Source organism: Hemiscyllium ocellatum, chromosome 1 (assembly GCF_020745735.1).
Source record: "Hemiscyllium ocellatum isolate sHemOce1 chromosome 1, sHemOce1.pat.X.cur, whole genome shotgun sequence".
NCBI classification, from domain to species: domain Eukaryota; kingdom Metazoa; phylum Chordata; class Chondrichthyes; order Orectolobiformes; family Hemiscylliidae; genus Hemiscyllium; species Hemiscyllium ocellatum.
This window is the reverse complement of record NC_083401.1, coordinates 67,594,746-67,616,406: the sequence shown is the minus strand read 5'-3', so window position 1 is coordinate 67,616,406 and position 21,661 is coordinate 67,594,746. Positions and strand designations below refer to the sequence as shown.

The window sequence follows — 21,661 nt, the reverse complement described above, 5'->3', positions numbered from 1 at the left end:
TTATACGTTGCAGGCAAGGATGCCTGGAGGCATGGTACATTGGGGAAACTGAGCAAAGGCTACGACAACGGATGAATGGGCACCGCACAACAATCAACAGACAGGAGGGTTCCCTCCCAGGTGGGGAACACTTCAGTGGTCCAAGACATTCAGCCTCGGACCTTCGGGTGACCATCCTCCAAGGTGGACTTTGGGACAGGCAGCAGAGGAAAGTGGCCGAGCAGAGGCTGATAGCTAAGTTCGGTACCCATAGGGAGGGCCTCAACCGGGACCTTGGGTTCATGTCACATTATAGGTGACCACCATTGCACTAAACACACACACACACACACACACACACCCCCCCACCCCAGACACATTACAGGTGATCACCATTGCACTACACACACACACAGATATTCCTACACACACACACTCTCACATACACATGGACACAGGTACACACAGACACGCACACAGACACCCACACACACCCTTATAGACACACACTGTCCCACACTCACATATGCACCCCCTCACAGACTTAAGATACTCTGCACTCACTACACACACATACACACACACTTTCTCACACTCACAACCCCATCCCAGACAGACAGACACACACACACACACACACACAGACAAAGACCCACATGCACACATATATGTTTGTGGGGTGAATTTGTACTTGCAGAGTTACATTGCACTTTGCTCAAAAACTGCATACATTCATGTAGAACTCTGAGCTCAAAAACTGCATGAATTTATGTAAAACTCTGTTATCTTACTTTTTAGATTAGAATCAATCTAAACATCAGGTCATAGACAGAGAACACAGGGGGCTAACACCTTCAACATATTGTCCAGCTATCACCATTGTTAACAGCTAACCCGAGAATGCAACTTTAAAAAAAAGGGTTTTGTGATTGACACATGAAAGAAGTGAAACTATCACTGTATTCTAACAGATGAAAGGCTTAACAGACAATCAATTTTTCAATGTATAATTTCAGTTACATCACACTGAAATTTTTGATATAAATTCTGTGTTATGATTGAGCCCTCCACTATCACGTGATGAAGGAGCATCACTCCAAATGCTAGTGTGCTTCCAATTAAACCTGTTGGACTCTCACCTGGTGTTGTGTGATTTTTAACTTTATTTTCCTGCAGTTCTTTCAATTTTTAGTCTAATTAAGATATAGATTCCATACAATGCTTATTATCTCTCTAGTTCTAACTCAAATGAGAGCATTAATTTGGGAAAACAAAGGAATATAAATCTTAGCAAAGAATTACTTCTCTGCTTCCTTAATTAATGTTGCCGAGCTTCAGTTCTCAGGGCTCACTGTGTGCCAATCCTCCCCTTCGACCACTCCTTGTTGTATAAAAGACCAAAATAACATCTTGCTGCTGACTGTTGAATTCCAGAGTTCACTCTTCCGTTAAATTTAACACTTAGAATTTCCACACTGACAAAATTCCTGACCTCAGTACGCTATTGAAGCTGTACTCTGTTGAACTAGCCTCTGTGCTATTTCACGTACATATTGGGTGGTGGTTGTAAAGGAAAGTCATGCTTATTCCAATGCATTTTTGCAAGTTATAAGTGGTGCATCTCCACTTGCCTTTTCTTTTATTCATTCACGTGTCAGTGTGGACATCGCTGACAAGTTCAGCATTTATTTCCCATTCCTAATTGGCCAGAGGGCTGTTAAGTGTTAACTACATTGCTGTGGGTCTGCAGTCACATGCTGGCCAGATCAGGTAAAGACAGAAGTTTCTTTTCCAAAAGCATATTGGTATTGACTTGGTATTGTCATTAAATATACATCACTGGGTTGCCAGGCATGTATTTGTGGAGTTGTAGAGCCATAAAATTGTACAACATAGAAACAGCCCCTTCAGTCCAACTCCTCCATGCCGATTAAGTTTCCCAAACTAAATTAGTCCCAGTTAGAGTCATAGAGTCATAGAGATGTACAGCATGGAAACAGACCCTTCAGTCCAACTCATTCACGTTGACCAGATATCCAAACCTAATCTGGTCCCATTTGCCAACATTCGGCCCATATTCCTCCAATCCCTTCCTATTCATACACCCATTCAGATGCCTTTTAAATGCTGTAATTTTACCAACCTCCACACTTCCTCTGGCAGCTCATTCTGTACATGCATCATCCTCTGTGTGAAAAAGTTGCCCCTTAGATCTGTTTTATATTTTTCCCCTTTCAGCCTAAATCTATGTCCTCTAGTTCTGGACTCCCCCACCCCAGAGAAAAGACCTTGTCTATTTACCGTATCCATGCCCCTCATGATTTTATAAGGTCACCCCTCAGACTCCGACCTTTGGGAAAACAGCCCCAGCCAACTCAGCCTCTCCCTATAGCTCAAATCCTCCAACCCGGCAACATCCTTGTAAATCTTTTCTGAACCTTTACAAGTTTCACAGCATCCTTCCAATAGGAAGGAGACCAGAATTGCAGTCAATATTCCAAATGTGGCCTGACCAATGTCCTGTAGAGCCGCAACATGACCTCCCAATACTCTGACCAATCAAGGAAAGCGTACCAAGACACCGTCTTCACAATCCTATGTACCTGTGACTTGACTTTTAATTGCCTGTATTTGGTTCATATCTCTCCAAACCTTTCCTATTCATGTACCTGTCCAAATTTCTTTTAAATGTTATAACTGTACTGACATCTACCATTTCCTCTGCTAGTTCATTCCACATATGAACCATCATCTCTGTGAAAGAGTTGACCCTCAGGTCCATTTTAAGTATTTCTTCTCTCTCCTTAAAAATATGCCCTCTAGTTTTGATTCACCCTCTCCAGGGAAAAGACCTTTGCTATTCACCTTATCTATGCCCTTATGATTTTATAAACCTCTGTGAAGTCATACCCTACTATCCAGTGAAAACGTCCTAGTCTATCAGTCTATTCTTATAACTCAAATCCTCCAATCTTGGCAACATCTTGGTAATTTTTTTCTGAAGCCGCTCCAATTTAGTAATATCCTTCCCATTACAGGGAGTCCAGAACTGTAACAGAGCTTCAAAAGTTGCCTTGCCAATGATCTGTACCACCTCAACATGATGGGACAACTCCAATACTAGTGGTCTGAGCAATGAAGGCAAGAGTGTTAACCATCCTATCTACCTGCAATGCAACTTTCAAAGGACTATATACCTAAACCCCAGATGTCTCTGCTCAACAACATTACCCAGGGGCCTACTATTAAGTGATTAAGTCCTACCATTTGTGATACCGAAATGTAATGCCTCACATTTATCCACATTAAACTCCATCAGCCACTCCTCAGCCCAATTGGCTCAATTGATCAAGATTCCTTTGTAATCTTAGACCATCTCCTTTACTGTCAACTATACCAACAATTTTGATGTCATCTGCAAGTTTACAAGCCATGCATCCTAAATTCTCATCCAAATTGTTTGTTTTTAACATTAATTGCCGTACTCACCTTATTCCGATGCAAATGAGGATCATCCTTACTTGCAATTACTAAAGGAGTGACTGCACTTCCAGTGTCTGGCTGACAGTGTTAGAACAGGTTGATATTATTCCTCATCTTCGAACTTAGGATTCACAATATCTTATCTTAGCTTTCATGTGAGACTTCCTGGCTCTTCGTACAAAGCTTTCTTTACCATTAGTAAAAGTAAAAATACTTTTCAAAAAGGACTGCTGTTCTGAGATTATTCATGCAGACATTGAGGCCAGATTTTTGGACTTTCTTTAGGTATTGCAAAGAATTTTGTACTTCCTTTTGCTTTGCATTGCCCTTGGGACGCAACATATTTTGAGATAACTGAGGTAGAATTAGAGGACTGAAAAATGGCTTCCCAATGAGAATACCATTTCAAGTATTCCCGTTTGCTCATGAAAGAACAGGACTAATGAGATTGCAGCAATGTTAAATAAATCAGTATACAACAGAAAACAAACACAGAAAATTCTGGTCTGGCAGCATTTATGGAGAGAGACAGTTAATATTTCGAGTTTGACATGGCTGTTCTATAGAACTGAGAACCCAGAACCAGGCAACTCAATATATTCGATTTTTTAGTATTCTAGTATGGATTACTAAGAGGACCATAATTCATTTATGAATTGCTGCATTCCCTCAGGCTGTAGGGTATATGTCATCAAAGGTACAGTCCATCTTGATATAGAGTCATAGATGTACAACATGGAAACGGGCCCTTCAGTCCAACTCATTGGTGCCGACCAGGTATCTTAAGCTAATCTATTCCTATTTACCAGCAGTTGGCCGATATCTCTCTAAATCCTTCCTATTCATATACCTCTATTCAGATACCTATCAACCTGCAACTCTACTTTCAAGGAGCTATGAACCTGCACTACAAGGTCTCTTTGTTCAGCAACAGTCCCCAGGACATTACCATTAAGTGTATAAGTGCTGTTCTGATTTGCTTTTGCAAAATACAGCACCTCACCTTTACCTAAATTAAACTCTGTCACTACTCAGCCCATTGGCCCATCTAGATTTTAGATTTAGATTTCGAATCCCTACAATGTAGAAACAGGCACTTCAGCCCAACAAGCTCACACCGACCCTCCAAAGAGTGAACCACCCAGACCCATTCTCCTACCCTATATTTACCCTTGACTAATGCACATAACCTACACATCCCTGAACACTCTGGGCAATTTAGCATAGCCATTTCACTTAGCCTGTACATCTTTGGATTGTGGGAGGATGGGAGTAAACCAACACAGACGCGGGGAGAATGTGCAAACTCTACACAGACAGTTGCCGGAGACTGGAATCGACCTCGGGTCCCTGGTGCTGTGAGGCAGCAGTGCTCACCACTGAGCCATCATCCTGCCCATTGTACTCTGAGGTAAGCTTCTTCACTGTCCACTACACCTCCGAGTTTGGTATCATCTGCAACTAACATACTAACCATACCTCCTATGTTCACATTCTAATCATGTTTATAAATGATGAAAAGCAGTTGACCCAGCACCAATCCGTGGCACACACAGGTCACAGGCCTCCAGTCTGAAAGGCAACCCTTCATCACCACCCACTGTCTTGTATCCAAATGGCTAGTTCTCCCTGCATTCCATGAGATCTAACCTCGCTAACCAGTCTACCATGAGGAACCTTGTTGAACACCTTACTGAAGCTCACATAGATCACATCCACTGCTCTGCCCTCATCAATCCTCTTCAAAAAATCAAACAAGTTCATGAGACGATTTCCCATGCACAAATCCATGTTTACTACCTCTAATCAGTCCTTGCCTTCCAAACATATGTAAATCCTGTCCCTCAGGATTCCCGCCAAAAACCTGCCAATCACCAACATCACACTCACTGTTCTATAGCTCCCTGGCTTTTCCTTACCACCTTTTCTTAAATAGTAGCACCACGTTAGCTAACCTCTAGTGTTCTAGCACCTCACCTGTGACTATCGATGATACAAATATCTCAGCAAGGGGCCTAGCAAGCACTTACCTAGCTTTCTACAGAGTTTAAGGGTACCCCTGATCAGATCCTCAGGATTTATTCACCTTTATGTATTTTAAAATATCTAGCACCTCCTTCTCTGTAATATGGACATTTTTCAAGATGTCACCATCTATTTCCCCAGATTCTATATCTTCCTTATCATTCTCCACAGCAAACACTGAACCAAATCATTTGTTTAGTATCTCCCCTATCTTCTGTGGTTCCACATATAGGCTGCCTTGCTGATCTTTGAGGGACCCTCTTCTCTCCTGAGTTACCCTTTTGTCCTTAATGTATTTATAAAATCCCTTTGGATTCTCCTTACCCATATTTACCAAAGCTGTCTCGTGCCCCATTTTTGTCCTCCTGATTTCCCTCTTAAGTATACTTCTACTGCCTTATATTCTTCTGAGGATTCACTTGACCTCTGCTATCTATACCTACATATACTTCCTTCTTTTACTTAACCAAAACCTTGTCTTCTCTAGTCATCCAGCATTCCCTACATGTACCAGCCTTTCCTTTCACCCAAACAGGATTATACTGTGTCTGGACTCTTGTTATCTCATTTTTGAAGGCTTCCCACTTTCCAGCCTTCCCTTTACCTGTGAACATCTGCCCTCAATCAGCTTTTGAAAGTTCTTGCTTAATACCGTAAAAATTAGCCTTGCTCCAATTTAGAGCTTCAACTTTTAGATCTGATCTATCCTTTTCCTTCATTATTTTAAAATTAATAGAATTATGGTTGCTGGCCCCTGACGTGCTCCCCCACTGACACCTCAGTCACCTATCATGCCTTATTTCCCAAAGGAAGTAAAGTTTTGCATCTTTTATGGTAGGTACATCCACATACTGAATCAGAAAGTTTTCTTGTACACACTTAACAAATTCTGCTCCACCTGAACCCTTAACACTGTGGCAGTCCCAGTCTATGTTTGGAAAGTTAAAATCCCCTACCATAATCCTCTTATTCTTACACTCCCAATAAGGTGATCGTCCCTTTCTTATTCCTCAGTTCCACCCAAATTACTTCCCTGGATATATTTCCAGGAATATCCTCCCTCAGTACAGCTGTAATGCTATCCCTTGGCAAAAACACCACTCCCCCTCCTTTCCTGCCTCCTTTTCTATCATTCCTGTAGTATTTGTATCCTGGAACGTTAAGCTGCCAGTCCTGCCCATCCCTCAGTCATGTTTCTGTAATTGCTATGATACCCCAGTCCCATGTTCCTAATATGTCCTGAGTTCATCTGCCTTCCCTGTTAGGCCTCTTGCATTGAAATAAATGCAGTTCAATTCATCAGTCCAACCTTGTTCTTCGTTTTGTTCCTGCCAGCCCTGACTGATTGACTCGCTCCCTTTTCCAACTATACCAGTCTCAATCTTTCCTCACTATCTCCTTGGGTCCCACCCACCTTATTAGTTTAAATTCTCCCAAGCAGCTCGAGCAAATCTCCCAGCCAGTACGTTGTTCCCCTTCCAATTCAGGTGCAATCTGTCCTTCTTGCACAGGTCTCTTCTACCACAGAAGAAATTCCAATGATCCAAAAATGTGAACCTTTCTCCCCTGTACCAGCTCCTCAGCGACATATTCATCTGCTCTATCCTCCTATTTCTACCTTCAATAACTTGTAGTGCTGGGAGTAATCCAGATATTACTACCCTTGAGGACCTTCTTTTTTAAATTCCTGCCTAACTTTCTATATTCTCCCTTTAGAATCATAAACTTTTCCTTTCCTATGTCATTAGTTCCAGTGTGTACAATGACCTCCTGCTGAGAATATTCTGCCCTGTCTCTAAGACATCTTTGATCCTGGCACCAGGGAGGCAACACACCATTCTGATTTCTTGCTGGCTGCAGAAATGTCTGTATGTGCCTCTGTCTAGAGAGTCCCTTATCACAAGTGATTCCTTGGAACCCTCATTACATGAGAGCCTTTCTTGTACCAGAAACTTGGCTGTTCCTGCTACATTTCTTGGACTGTCCATCACCCCCTATGTTTTCCAAAACAGCATATTTTTTGAGATGGGGAGAGCCACAGGAGACTCCTGCACTACCTTCCTCCCTCTCCTACTTTCCCTGGAGTTAACCCATCTACCTGACTGTATCTGCAGTTTTTCTCCCTTCCTATAACTGCCATCTATCACATTCCATCATCTAGCTCCTGTAAATTCCTCATTGCCTCGAACTGCTGTCCAACCAATCCATGCGATCTGATGGGATATGCAACCAAACACACTTCTGACAGACGTAATCATCAGAAAGGATGGCACGGTGGCTCAGTGGTTAGCACTGCTGCCTCACAGCACCAGGATCCTAGGTTAGATTCCAGCCTCGGGTGACTGTCTGTGTGAAGTTTGCACGTTCTCCCCGTATCTGCGTGGGCTTCCTCTGGGTCTCCAGTTTCCTCCCACAGTCCAAAAATGTGCAGATCAGGTGGATTGGCCAAGCTAAATTGCCCATAGTGTTAGGTGCATTAGTGAGAGGGAAATGGGTCTGGGTGTGTTACTCTTCGTAGGGTCGGTGTGGACTGGTTGAGCAGAAGGGCCTGTTTCTGCACTGTAGGGAATCTAATAAAGTAACATGGAAACACTCCCTCATCTCCCACAGCTGATAGGACGAACACATCACTCTACTAAAGGCTATCTTTGCACCTTAACAATCTACAGAAAATTGCAGTCAACTGCTCTAAAGAAATTTGCTCCAGGCTAACTTGGTATCTATGTTTTATACTTTAAAAGTTAAATCAAGAGACAGATCTCAATAAAACGTATCATCAAGAAAGAACCCATTGTACTCACCATTGTAGATTTACAGCAAGGTTACATATAAAAACTATGCACTTATCTGCTCCTGTGCTGTGAGCTTTCCCACACAGATTTCTCAAAGGTCATGATTTGGAGATGCCGGTGTTGGTCTGGAGTGTACAAAGTTAAAAATCACACAAGACTAGGTTATTGTCTAACTGGGTTTCGGATCGCTGATCTTTCATCAGGTGGTTCATCACCTGATGAAGGTGCAGCTCTCCAAAAGCTAATGCTTCCAAATAAACCTGTTGGACTATAACCTGGTGTTGTGTGATTTTTAACTTTGTCCTCCGAGATCAGCTGTGAATTTTGCTGTCTAGGTTTTCCTAGATGCACTCCGATGTTCAGAGATACTCAAACTGCAACGGTATGTAACTGTGCAGATTCACTGCTGTCTCAGACAGTAGTGTAGGGTTCTTTCTCTGACCATGTGGTCGCTGCCTTTGTCTTCCTCCTTTTTGAAGTGCTGTTGTTTTGATCTTTTTCACCCAAAGTTCCAAAACAGGGTAACAAGATATAAACCAGTAATTGCTGTTCCTAGAACACGAGAAAGAAATACTTCCAACACCTAAAATACCTCAAAAAAGGAGCAGCTCTTACAGTCACAATTTTTTCCTGTTTCCCCATCTTGGATTACCCAGAATCCTATCAATCACCAATCTTTCATTTCATAAATCTGCAGTGATTTGCCCAACACCATACACATCTTCTTGTACATGAATTCACAACATGAATTTAGGATAGGTAGTGACATAACGGTAATGTCACTGGACTAGTAATTCATAAAACTCAAATTTGTGTTCTGGGGACATGGGTTCAAGGCAAGTCATTGAGAGATTTGGACCAATTATAAATCTGGAATAAAATGCTAGCCTAATGACAAAGCATGGCCCTTTGTTGATTGTCATAAAACTCTATTTGCTACCCCTTTAGGGAAGGCAATCTTGCTAGTCTTACCTGGTCAGGCCTACATACGACTCCAGAAACACAGCAATATAATTAATTCTTAACTGCCCTCTAAAATAGCTCTAGCAAACTACACATTTCAAGGACATTCAGGATGGATAACGAATACTGGCCTAGCCAGTGACACCTATGTCTCATGAACAAATTTTTAAAAAAAGTTTGAGCTGTTGTGATACTTTGTACCTTCATCAGTTCAGTGACTGGATGAATGTTGAAGTTCACTTCTCCCAAAGAGTTATGTAGAATCACGAGTTCTGCAGAACAGTGCTCCAAGGATCATCAGAATTGAACTTTTTGGGAAGATTCTGATGCCCGAATAGACCCACAAGAGCATTACAGTTTACACCCAGCACTACCCGAGACAGTTGTGAAGCACACAGCATTTGATGGTAGATATCCCAAAGGAAGTCAGAGAGCTTAAAACTCCTGATGTTGCAGACCACGATTCTGAACAGCAGGAAACAGGAAGAGTGGAAATAATTGCTGGAAATTTGAAAGCTCATTTGGCACACATTCATAAATTGACAAAGCACTAGTGTTCAGAAGTGTCAACCATCATTATCAGTACATTCTCCATGATCTAACTAAAGTCCTTGCACCAAGCAATCAAATGCTATTTTAACCTATTTATAAAAGTGTTTTATTTTAACTATGAATACTCCTTGTTCAGTATCTCTTCTGTCTTATTCTAGCATTTCTTCAATGTGTCATGACAAGGTTTGCTGTTGAAAATGTAAGTGGCTACTGAAAGATGGATGTGGTTTTTCTCTTGAGAATTATTAAGGTCTAGGATAGACTTGGAAAAAGCTGAGGGTGGAGCCTGACTGATGTGTATAAGTTCTATGAGGGCCTTAAACAGGATGGATAGGAAGCAACTGTCCCTTTAGTTGAACGGTCAATAATAAAGGGGCATAATTTTAAAGTGAAGGGCAGGAGGTTTAGAAATGGTTTTAATGATTTTTTTTTCACCCAGAGGGTGGTGGGAATCTGGAATGCACTGCCTGGGAGGATGATGAAGGTGGGAAACTGGAAAGTGGGATTAATGTAAATAGGTCAGTAGGTATCATATTTAAGGGATGGAGATGACAGAGCATTGGAAGCCACAAGGTATTACGGGAGGTGGGGATGGTCATTGATGGTCACGAGCACCACCCTGGTTTTGATGGTGAGACAGTGCAAAGTGATATTTGGTATTACTAAGCTTTTGGCCTGGCGCTCTTGGGGTACAGTGTGGTATCAGTTTCAGGGCAGGGTTTAATGCTATGCTATTGCCTGCTGCTGCTGAGGAAAGTATGTAGCTTTCCTCTCCATCACCCTGTCTATCAGCATCTCCAACATGCCTCTTTTGACCATTTCCAGGGCAATACTTCCCACTATGAACAGCAATTTCTTACTTGCAGTGTTTGAACTTGTGCAGAGCTGAGGTTTAAATATGGCACCAGCGGCAGAAAAACTGCAATGTCCCACAACAGTGAGCTTTCTGCTTGTAGTGAGTGCATGATAGATTGACAGTGGTGCCATGGTGGTGTGGTGCATAGTTAACAAAGTGAGCAGTGTAAATTTGAGAAAATAAACTGAAGTTTGCGGAGAGAAACCATTCAACACTTGGTCAGATGTTGGGAAAATTCAGGCCAAGAGACATTGAACTGAATTTTCACAGTAGGAGAAAGTGAGGACTGCAGATGCTGGAGATCAGAGTCAAAAAGTGTGGCACTGGAAAAGCACAGCCAGTCAGAGAGCATCCAAGGAGCAGGAGAATCGATGTTTCGAGCATAAGCCCATGATACCATACCAGCCCAAATTTGCTCAATAGCTGCCAATGTATTAATTGGAAATAAGGATTCAACTATATTCTAAATTGTCCAAAATACTCTACTGGTGAGCTTAATTTCTGCACAAAGCAAAATTGTGGAATCACCTACATATTCCATGATCTTTGTCTTAAAAGTCAGACTTGGAAAAAAATGGACAATATGTACACATCGAAGTTTGGGATGACATTGACTTTTGGCTTTTGACTCACCATGAGCCATAGAGATTAGACAATGAGTAAATGCAAAAGAAATGACAGGTAATGTGACTTCTGAGAAGTTTAGAGAGTTAATTCAATATTGACCAATACAACAGCGCTGTTGTACCACAACAAATGTGGACACTGCCAAGACTGAAAACAACAAATAGATGTACATTAAAACTATTGCATTCTATCTTAGTGAATAATGCAAATGGAATAAAGTAGGATGAAGAAAAATAATTTGGTGTGGTTTTAGCAAAACTGACTGAAATGTAACAGTAATGGTTTCTGAGGATGCATTGACTTGGTTGAATAAAACTTTGATTGAGTAATTTGCTATGTTACAATTGGCAGTGCTTTGCAGTGTAAGTTTAAGTTAAGTAGTGGGCACAAAAGTGAGCATCACTTCTATTTGGGGGTGAGTCTGTTTCTTTCATGTAACAATCTGGTTCTCGGCTCATTACATATACATACACAAGGAGCATGGCAAATTACATAGTTGGGGGCCAGGAATTTCAGTGCTCCTGTTGTTACCTTCAGAGGTTGAAAGTCCTGGAATAGATTCTATTGAATTATTTATCTTCATTTTTCCTCCACTTAATTATTTTAGATCTACAATGTGATCCAAAGCTGTGCAGGTTAGATGGATTGGCCAGGCTAATTTGCCTTGTGTCTAGGGATGTGCAGGCTAGGTTGGTTAGTCATAGGAAATCTGGGGTTACAGGGTTAGGGTGAAGGGACCTTTGGAGGGTCAGTGCAGACTTGGGCTGAATGGCTTCTTTCTGCACTGTAGGAGTCCTATGATTCTCTGATGTCTGGTTATACACCCACATATGAGAAGAAAAGATTACTTGCTTTGGACAATCCTTTCATAATTTTGGATATGTTCATTAAATCTTGCTTTAATTTTTTATGCTCCAGCAAAAAAATCTCACCTCTTCATTTAACTGAACTCCCTGATCCCTGTTGTCATTCTGACAAATCTTCTCTGTACTTTTTCAAAGTCCTAGACATCTTTCCTAAAGTTTGATGTCCATAATTGCACCCAATACACCAGTTAAAACCAAAGTATGATTGATACAGCTTTTGCATGATTTCTTGTTTATGTAGTCAATTTTTTCAAATCTCGTTGAAACCAAATATCCTTCCCACATTTTAACTATTTTATCATCTTTCCTGCTGCCTGCAAAAACTTGTGAATGATCATCTGCTGTTGCACCCATTGAAGATCATACTGTTAGAGTGATTTCATACTGTTACATTTTGATTTCACTGTCTCTTTATTTTGCTTCTTCTCAATATTATCACTTCACACTTATCTATCTATGTCTGCCCATTTTGCAGTATGTCTATGTCCTCCTGAAATCTTCCATTACCTTGCTCACTACTTATTATTAGCCTAAGATTTCATATTATGCACAAACTTTCCCTTGACTGAAGTCCACGTCAGAAATGTGTGTTGCTGGAAAAGCACAGCAGGTAAGGCAACATCTGAGGAGCAGGAGAATCGATGTTTCGGGCTAGAATCCTTCATCAGGAATCATTTTCATGCTCCTTGGATGCTGCCTGACCTGCTGTGCTTTTCCAGCAACACACTCTCAACTCTGATCTCCAGCATCTGCAGACCTCACTTTCTCCATGTCATAAAATGTCTAATTTCTGAAACTAAAAGTTACATTCTAACGAGAATATAGGGATCATGAACTAAATATTCACAACACAATAAATTCACTGAGAAAAATAGTTATCTTCAGACCCACACAATTCTCTCAGAACCAATATTTGGAGCTGAATTTAGATTAGATTCTCTACAGTATGGAAACACACCATTTGGCCCAACAAGTCCACACCGACCCTCCAAAGGGTAACCCACCCAGACCCATTTGCTTACCCTATATTTACCCCTGACTAATGCACTTAATACTATGGGCAATTTGGCATGGCCAGTTCACCTAACCTGCACATCTTTGTATTGTAGGAGGAAACCAGAGCACCTGGAGGAAACCCACATAGACACAGGGAGAATGTGTAAACTCCACACAGACAGTTGCTTGAGGTGAGAATTGAACCCGAGTGTTGTGAGGCAGCAGTGCTAACCATTGAGCCACCATGCCACACATTTAATGGACAATCATCTTAAAGTGTTCAAAGTTTAAATATTTATTTTTAGGCTTGCAGGTCAAAATTGTTCCACCTACTTTTCTTCACCCTCAAGCATAAAGATATGTTCACTTTGGGTTCTTTGGTGCACGATTCAATGTACAGTCTGTCTTGTAGCGTAATCAGCTGTAATGAGATTTTGAATTTACCTTTTTTTTCCTATGTAAGTCATGTCAATCTGTAACTAAACGCAATATTGTTGGAATTGCTCCCTGACTATCAAAGAGCTTTAGATATATATTTGTATGAAAGTTCAGAGAGGAGGCAAAAATAATTTCAAAATAGGACTATTAACAAGATATTTAAAAGTGTGCAGAATTCCAAAGTTAACAGGAAGCACAGAACAGGATTCTGTCCTTAACAAAAATTACTATTAATTACAAGTAAATAGATTTGAGCCACAGAGAAAGCATTCTGAGCCATTGCTACCTAACCCTACTAATTAAAACTCTATCCCACTTATAAAACCCTTCTGTACATGCACATGGAGCTAGAGATAGACTGAGAAAAAAAGATGGGTGTTACGGGCAGAGGGGAAACTTGGAAGGCAGTTGAATGGCTGTTGGTTTGTTGAGATGATCCTTTTGCCGTTCGGAATACAACTTCTCAATCTTTCTCCTCCGGGTCCTTTCACTTATTTGCAGATATGGAGGTGCCAGTGTCGAATTGGGGTGGACAAAGTTAAAAATCAGACAACATCAGTTTCTAGTCCAATAGGTTTCTTTGGAAGTATAAGTTTTCAGAGTGCTAGCTTTCACAACTAGCTAGTGAGGCAGGATCACTCACACAGAATTTATCGTAAAAGATCAAAGTGTCATACAACTGAACAAATCTAGATTGTTGTTAGGTCTTTAATCACTTCGAATGGGTTGCACGTTTCAATTAATTAATATGTAAATCTCAGAATTTATTTAAAGTCACATTCCTGAGATAACTTAAAGTTTTATCAGTATAAAAAAAAGTTACGTCTCAGCTCAGACAATGCATTAAAGGTGTGAAGTTAGAGTCTGTCTTTACTCCAACCTTGACTCAGACTCATTCTATTTCCAAAGTCGGAATTTATAAAATGTCACACAGACTGACTGCCTACAGATTCTGTGCTTTTTGAACAAAATTGAATGTATCTGCAAATGTAAATCTGTAAATGCAAACTCACCCCTGTGTGTGTGTGTGTGTGTGTGTGTGTGTGTGTGTGTGTGTATGACAGAGTATATGCCTGTCAGAGGGAATGCACATGTGTGTCTGAGCGAGAGCAGATAACCTCACGATGCGACACTTCTCTGGCTTCCTAAACATATTAAAATAGCTATTCCTTGCAAATAAGCCCTACACTTGCACAGGATCTGTTCAGATGAGGAGGGACGCGACGGACACCTGAAGGTGCTGAAGGACGCCCTCATATGAACAGGGTACGATGCTCAACTCATCATTGCCAGTTCCAACGTGCCACATGAGAAACTGTAATGACCTCCTCAGGGGACAGACACTGGACATAACTGATAGGTTGTTCAGTACTTTCCAGGATTGGAGAAATGCACCATGTTCTTTGCGCCCGCAACACATTATTGATGAGAATGAGCACCTCACCAAGATCTTCCATACACATCCACTTCTCTCCTTTAGCAAACTGCCAGATCATTGTTCACAGCAAACTACTATAAGTCATGTCAGAGTGTCGACATGGATACTACCATTACACATGGGGACACCACCCATCATATACACAGCAGATAATCATGTGACTTGGCCAACATTGCCTATCTCATACGCTCACAAGGATGGCCCAAGGCATAGTATATTGGCGAGACCAAGCAGATGCTATGGCAACAGGTGAATGGACACTGTACAACACTTGCCAGACTGGGATGTTCCCTCCTAGTTGAGAAACACTTCAGTGGTCAAGGACATTAGACCTCAGACCTTCGGGTGACTGTGTTCTAGGCCGGACTTTGGGATATGCAACAACACAGAGTGGTTGTGCAGAGGGTGATAGTCAAATTTGGAATCCACGAGGATGGCCTTAACTGGGATCTTGGGTTCATGTCACACCACAGGTGACCCCACTACACTATACACACACATGCACACACACTGTTACACACTCACACACTCATACACTCATGCAGACTCTCTCTCATACACATGGTCTCTCTCAGACACACACATACTTTTACTCGCACAGGCCCTCTCACAGGCATATCCTCCATGCATGCGCAGACACACACTCTCACATGCTCACACTCACCAACAAATTGTCTCTCTCTCTGTCTGTCTGTCTGTCTGTCTGTCTGTCTGTCTCTCTCTCTCTATTACACACACTCACACCCCCTCACATGCATACACACACACACACACATATAGGTCTACGGGGTGAATTTGCATTTACAGATTTGTATTTTACACGTACATTCTGTTTTGTTCAAAGAGTACACAATCTGTAGGCAGTCGGTCCATGTGACATTCTATAAATTCCTACTTTGGAAATAAAACGAGTCTGACTCAAGGTTGAAATACAGACAGAATCTAACCTCACACCTTTAATACATTGTCTGAGCTGAGATGTTCTCTTTTTTTATATTGATAAAACCTTAAGTTGTCTCAGGAATAAGACTTGAAAGAAGTTCTAGGATTTACATATTAATGAATCGAAACCTGCAACACATTAAAAGACTTAACAACAATCTAGGTTTGTTCAATATATCTCATCAGTTGTATGACATTTTGATCTTTTACTATAAATTCTGTGTCCTATGATCTTGCCCCACTAGCTACCTGATGAAGCTGCAGTGCTCCAAAAGCTTGTACTTCCAAATAAACATGATGGACTATAACCTGGTGTTGTGTGATTTTTAACTCTAATTGACAGGAGGCACAGAGTGACTGGTTCACCTTTTTAAGTCTCAAACGTATTAATTATGTCACCGCTTATAACAATTAATCAGCAGAAATAAACTGGTTCGCTTAAGGTTTTATTGCCCCATATATTTACATCCTTATTCAGCCACCTGGGATCCAATCACGCAGTTGTTTACAAGCAGGCAGCCTTTGTCATTGATAATGGGTCACCATCTCGCAGATCTATCAGTTACTTGTTTCTGGCCAAATCTCCATTCATATACAAGCCCCTGGCTCCAGCACATCTGCAAGTAGGCTTTCTTCATTGTTTAAACCAGTAGTTGTGTAAACAGCATTTAAAATAAGTGTCATATAACTTGTTTTTAAAAAGTACAGCCGTCTTCCATTAATCTTTGGGGTTTGAACCAGTCCTTTTCCCATTTCAGTCCCCAGTTATAAAAAATACAGAAAACTCAAAAAAATGCGGTCTTTATCCTGCAACCTACTGATCAGAATGTAGAAACTCTAGGTACATATATATATAAATATAGATTTGCAAGGAATTAGCTCCTTTTTACAACTCCAACTACTAAAAATAAATGCTAGCCAACCTTAAAAAATGTTGGTACGGCTTACAAACAGTGCCACTTTAGAAAAATCAAAATATTGTGGATTTTGGAAATCTGAAAATAGCACAGAAAATGCTGGAGAAATTCAACAGTCTGCAACATCCGTGGAGGCAATCAGTGGTGCACTGTCATTTACTTAAATAGCAGAGACCTATCTGCTTATTTTATTTAAACATTTCCTTGTATTGTCCTGAATTTTAAGGATTGTCCAGAAAAAAAACAATTTTTACCAAGATGTTCTAAATTCATGTTTATTCTGTGGTCCCATTTCCTCCCTTGAAATTTTCCTTGCTTTTGTCTCTAAAAATAGAAGCTGAGAAAAGCTAGAAAATCCCAACATCAATAAAAAAACATTAATGATCATTAAAGCTTGCATCAACGTTGTTAGAAATTTAAACACGTAGGCAAAATAGATGAGATCAGGATTATACAGATCACAAAATTAATGTAAAATATAAGAACATTGAGAAAATAAAGAGATTCCAGGAGCTTTGATAGGCATTTACTTAGAATGTACCAGGCAGCCAGGAAGTGAGATATTCTGAACTGATTCTTTGTGTCTTTGTTTATGGAAATAGATGTTGATACTTTTCTGGAAGCACATATTGAGTTTCTGTGAAATAAAGGAGAAATTTCAAGGGCAAAAGTAATTACTAATAATGGAGTGAGAGAAACATTGAAAATATTACAAGAGCTTCAGAGCTGTGGGCCGTGGGACCTGCATTCAAATATAGTTGAGGAAATGGCAAACTAAATTGGTCAGGACATGAAGGGAATCATTATAATTGGAACTTCACAAACAGAATGCAACAAAAGGAATGAGACACTTTCAGGAAAAACTGAAAGAACTGTGAATGCTGGAAATCTGAAACAGAAATTGCTGGAAAATCTCAGCAGGTCTGGCAGCATCTGTGGAGGGAAATCAGAGTGAACCTTTTGGGCCCAGTCACCCTTCCTCAAAACTAATAGTGGCTTGGGAAAAATTGTTTTTTATACAAAAGATGGAGTGGGGGTGGGTGGGGGGGTGGGGGGAGGAGTAAATGATAAGTGGAGATAGAGCCCAGAGAGAAACACAGTTGGACAGACAAGCAAGTGGGTAACGGTCAGCTTGGGACAATGAATAGCTGCTATATTGGGGGTTATTAATGGCTGACAATGGGTTGTGTATGTTAGCAACTCATATAATGTCAAAACCTGGTGTATGGGGGTTGGGTAAGGACATGGGAGAAGTTGCTCAGGTCCTAAAATTATTGAACTTGATATTAAGTCCAGAATGCTGTAGAATTCCCAAGCGGAAAATAAGTTACTGTTCTTCTAGCTTGCACTGAGCTTCACTGGAGCACTGCAGCAAGCCTGAGACAGAAGTTGGCCAAAAGAACGTGGTGGTGTGTTGAAAGTGGCAAACCCCCTGGAAGCTGGGGGTCTTTTTCTTTTGGACAGAACGTATGTTTTCTGCAAAGCGATCACCCAGTCTGTGCTTCATTTCCCCAACGTAGAAAAGACCACACTGTGAGCAGTGAATACAGTAGATAGATTGAGTGAAGTGCAGGTAAAATGCTTCTTCACCTCGAAGGTGCAAATGTAGGGGAAGGTGCCATGGGGCTGTGGGGGACACATTGGGAGTGAAGGAGGAGTGGACCAGAGTGTCCTGGAGGGAATGGTTCCTGTGGAAGACTGACAGGTTTGTTGCAGTTTTAGGACTTGACGCATCTTCTACCATGATCTTACCCCAAACCTGACACACCAGGGTTTCACATGAGCTGCTACCATACACAACTCATTGCCAGCTACTCATAGCCTCCATTAGTGGTTATTCATTCTCCCAGACTGACCTTTAACTACTTCTTTGTCTACCCAACTGCATATCTCTCTCTTTGGGTTCTGTCTAAAGGACACCAGGGAGCAGCAGATCTTGTTGCGATATATGAGTATACAGTATAAATTACTTACTTTTAGGTCTGGTGTTCTTCAGTTCCTGAGGCAGTCAGAGAGGTCACAAGGTCACAGTTTTGAGTGGTTGCTTTACCCGAAACACTACTCAAGTAATGTTACCTCTGGGAGATTGCTCGTGTTTTCCCCAGTGAACACAGATCTGAAGTACCAATTCAACTCTTCTTCCATTTCTTGTTCCCCATAATATATTCCCCTGTTTCTGTCTTCAAGGGCCCAATTTTAGTCTTAACCATTTTTTTCCCTTTCACATACCTAATAAAGCTTTTACTATCCTCCTTTATATTTTTGGCTAGTTTATCTTCATACTTCATTTTTTCTCTGCATATTTCCTTCTTAGTAATCCTCTGTTGTTCTTTAAAAGCTTCCCAGTCCTCCATTTTCCCACTCATCTTTGCTATGTTATACTTTTTCTCTTTTGACTTTATATGTTTCTTAACTTTACTCGTCAGCCACGGTCACTCTTGGCTTCTCATAGGATCTTTCTTCCTTTTTGGAATGAACTGATCCTGCATCTTCTGCATTATTGACAGAAATATCTGCCATTGTTCCTCCATTGTCACCTGTGATAAGGTATTGCACCATTGAACTTTGGCCAGCTCCTCCCTCATAGCTCCATAGTTCTCTTTATTCAACTGAAATATTGTCACTACCGATTGTACGCTCTCCCTTTCAAATTGCAGATTGAAGCTTATTGTATTATGGTCACTACCTCCTAATGGCTCCTTCACTTCGAGGTCCCTGATCGATTCTGGTTCGTTGCACAATACCAGATCCAGTATTGCCTTCTCCCTGGTAGGATCCAGCACCAGCTGTTCTATGTTGTGGTTCTGTTCGCTGAGCTGGTAGTTTTTGTTGCAAACGTATCATCCCCTTTCTAGGTGACAGCCTCAGTGCTTGGGAGCCTCCTGTGAAGCACTTCTGTCATGTTTCCTTCGGCATTTATAGTGGTTTGTCTCTGCCGCTTCCGGTTGTCAGTTGCTGTCCGCTGCAGGGGCCGGTATATTGGGTGCAGGTCGATGTGTTTGTTGATAGAATCAGTGGATGAGTGCCATGCCTCTAGGAATTCCCTGGCTGTTCTCTGTTTGGCTTTCTCTATAATAGTAGTGTTGGCCCAGTCGAATTCATGTTGTTTATCGTCTGTGTGTGTGGCTACTAGAGATAGCTGGTCGTGTCGTTTCGTGGCTAGTTGGTGTTCGTGGATTCGGGTTGTTAGCTGTCTTTCTGTTTGTCCTATGTCGTGTTTTGTGCAGTCCTTGCATGGGATTTTGTACACTACGTTGGTTTTGCTCATGCTGGGTATCTGTCCTGGTGAGTTGTTGTCTGAGAGTTGGTTTGTGTGCTGTTATGAGTCCTAGTGGTCGCAGTAGTCTGGATGTCAGTTCAGAAATGCTCCTAATGTATGGTAGTGTGGCTAGTCCTTTGGGTTGTGGCATGTCCTCGTTCCGTTGTCTTTCCCTTAGGCATCTGTTGATGAAATTGCGTGGGTATCCGTTTTTGGTGAATACCTTGTATAGGTGTTCTTCTTCCTCTTTTTGCAGTTCTGGTGTACTGCAGTGTGTTGTGGCCCTTTTGAATAGTGTCCTGATGCAACTTCGTTGGCGTGTGTTGGGGTGGTTGCTGTCATAGTTCAGGACTTGGTCTGTGTGTGTGGCTTTTCTGTATACCTTCGTGCTGAATTCTCCATTCGGTGTTCTCTGTACCATCACGTCTGGGAATGGGAGCTGGTTGTCCTTTTCTTCCTCTCAGGATGTGATGGTACAGAGAACACCAAATGAAGGAGGCTCCCAAGCACTGAGGATGTCACCTAGAAAGGGGACGAAATGTTTGCAACAAAAACTACCAGCTCGGCGAACAGAACTACAACAACGAGCACCCGAGCTACAAATCATCTCCCAATCTTTGACCAGCTGTTCTAAGAATCCATCTCGGAGGCACTCCACAAAGTCTCTTTCTTGATGTCCAACACAATCCTGATTCTCCCAGTCTACCTACACATTGAAATCCCCCATAACAATGTAGTAACATCTTTGCGACAGGCCAATTTCAGTTCCTTATTCAACTTACACCCTCCATCCATACTACTGTTTGGTGGCCTGTGGATAACTCCCAAGAGGGTCTTTCTACCCTTAGAATTTCTCAGCCTATCCACACTGACTCTAACATCCCCTGATTCTAGGTCCCCCCATGCAAGGGACTGAATATCATCCCTTACCAACAGGGCTACCCCACCCCCTGCCCGTCAATCTGTCCTTACGATAGCACGTATAGCCTTGAATATCCATTTCCCAGGCCCTGTCCACTTGAAGCCATGTCTCAGTTATCCCCACAATATTGTAGCTGCCAATTTCCAAAACAGCCTCAAGCTTATTCATCTTATTTCTAATACTTTGTGCATTTATATAACATACTTTTAATTTGTTACTGCCCTCACCCTTCCTATCAACCCCTATTTCACTCAACCTTACAGCATGTTCCCTCTTTGCGTTTTCTGCCTCATTGATACAGTTTTCTTTCTTGACTTCCCTTGTTCTAACTTTCCCTTCAATTTCCTTCTTAAACATCCAGTTTGTCCCCTCCCCCCGCTACTTAGTTTAAACGTAGCTGTGTTGCAGAAGCAAACCTGCCTGCCAGAATGCTGATCCCAAACCTATTCAGGTGCAAACCATCTCTTTTGTGTAATTTATGCTTACCACAAAACATACCCCAGTGATCCAAGAATTTAAATCCTTGCTTCCTACATCAGTTCCCCAACCACACGCTCAAGTCCATTATCTCTCTGTTCCTGGCCTCTTCAGCCCGAGAAACTGGAA

General features: G+C 41.5%; 1 protein-coding gene across 1 annotated transcript in view; it reads right to left on the bottom strand.

Moving 5' to 3' along the window:
* LOC132807725 (urea transporter 2-like) overlaps positions 1 to 9,644 on the bottom strand; it is a 110,640-nt gene extending 100,996 nt beyond the window's left edge. The window contains exon 1 of the mRNA XM_060821774.1: positions 9,444 to 9,644. The gene's annotated coding sequence lies outside the window, so the exon portion shown is untranslated. The remainder of the gene's footprint in view (positions 1 to 9,443) is intronic.
* Between the last annotated feature and the right edge of the window lie 12,017 nt (positions 9,645 to 21,661).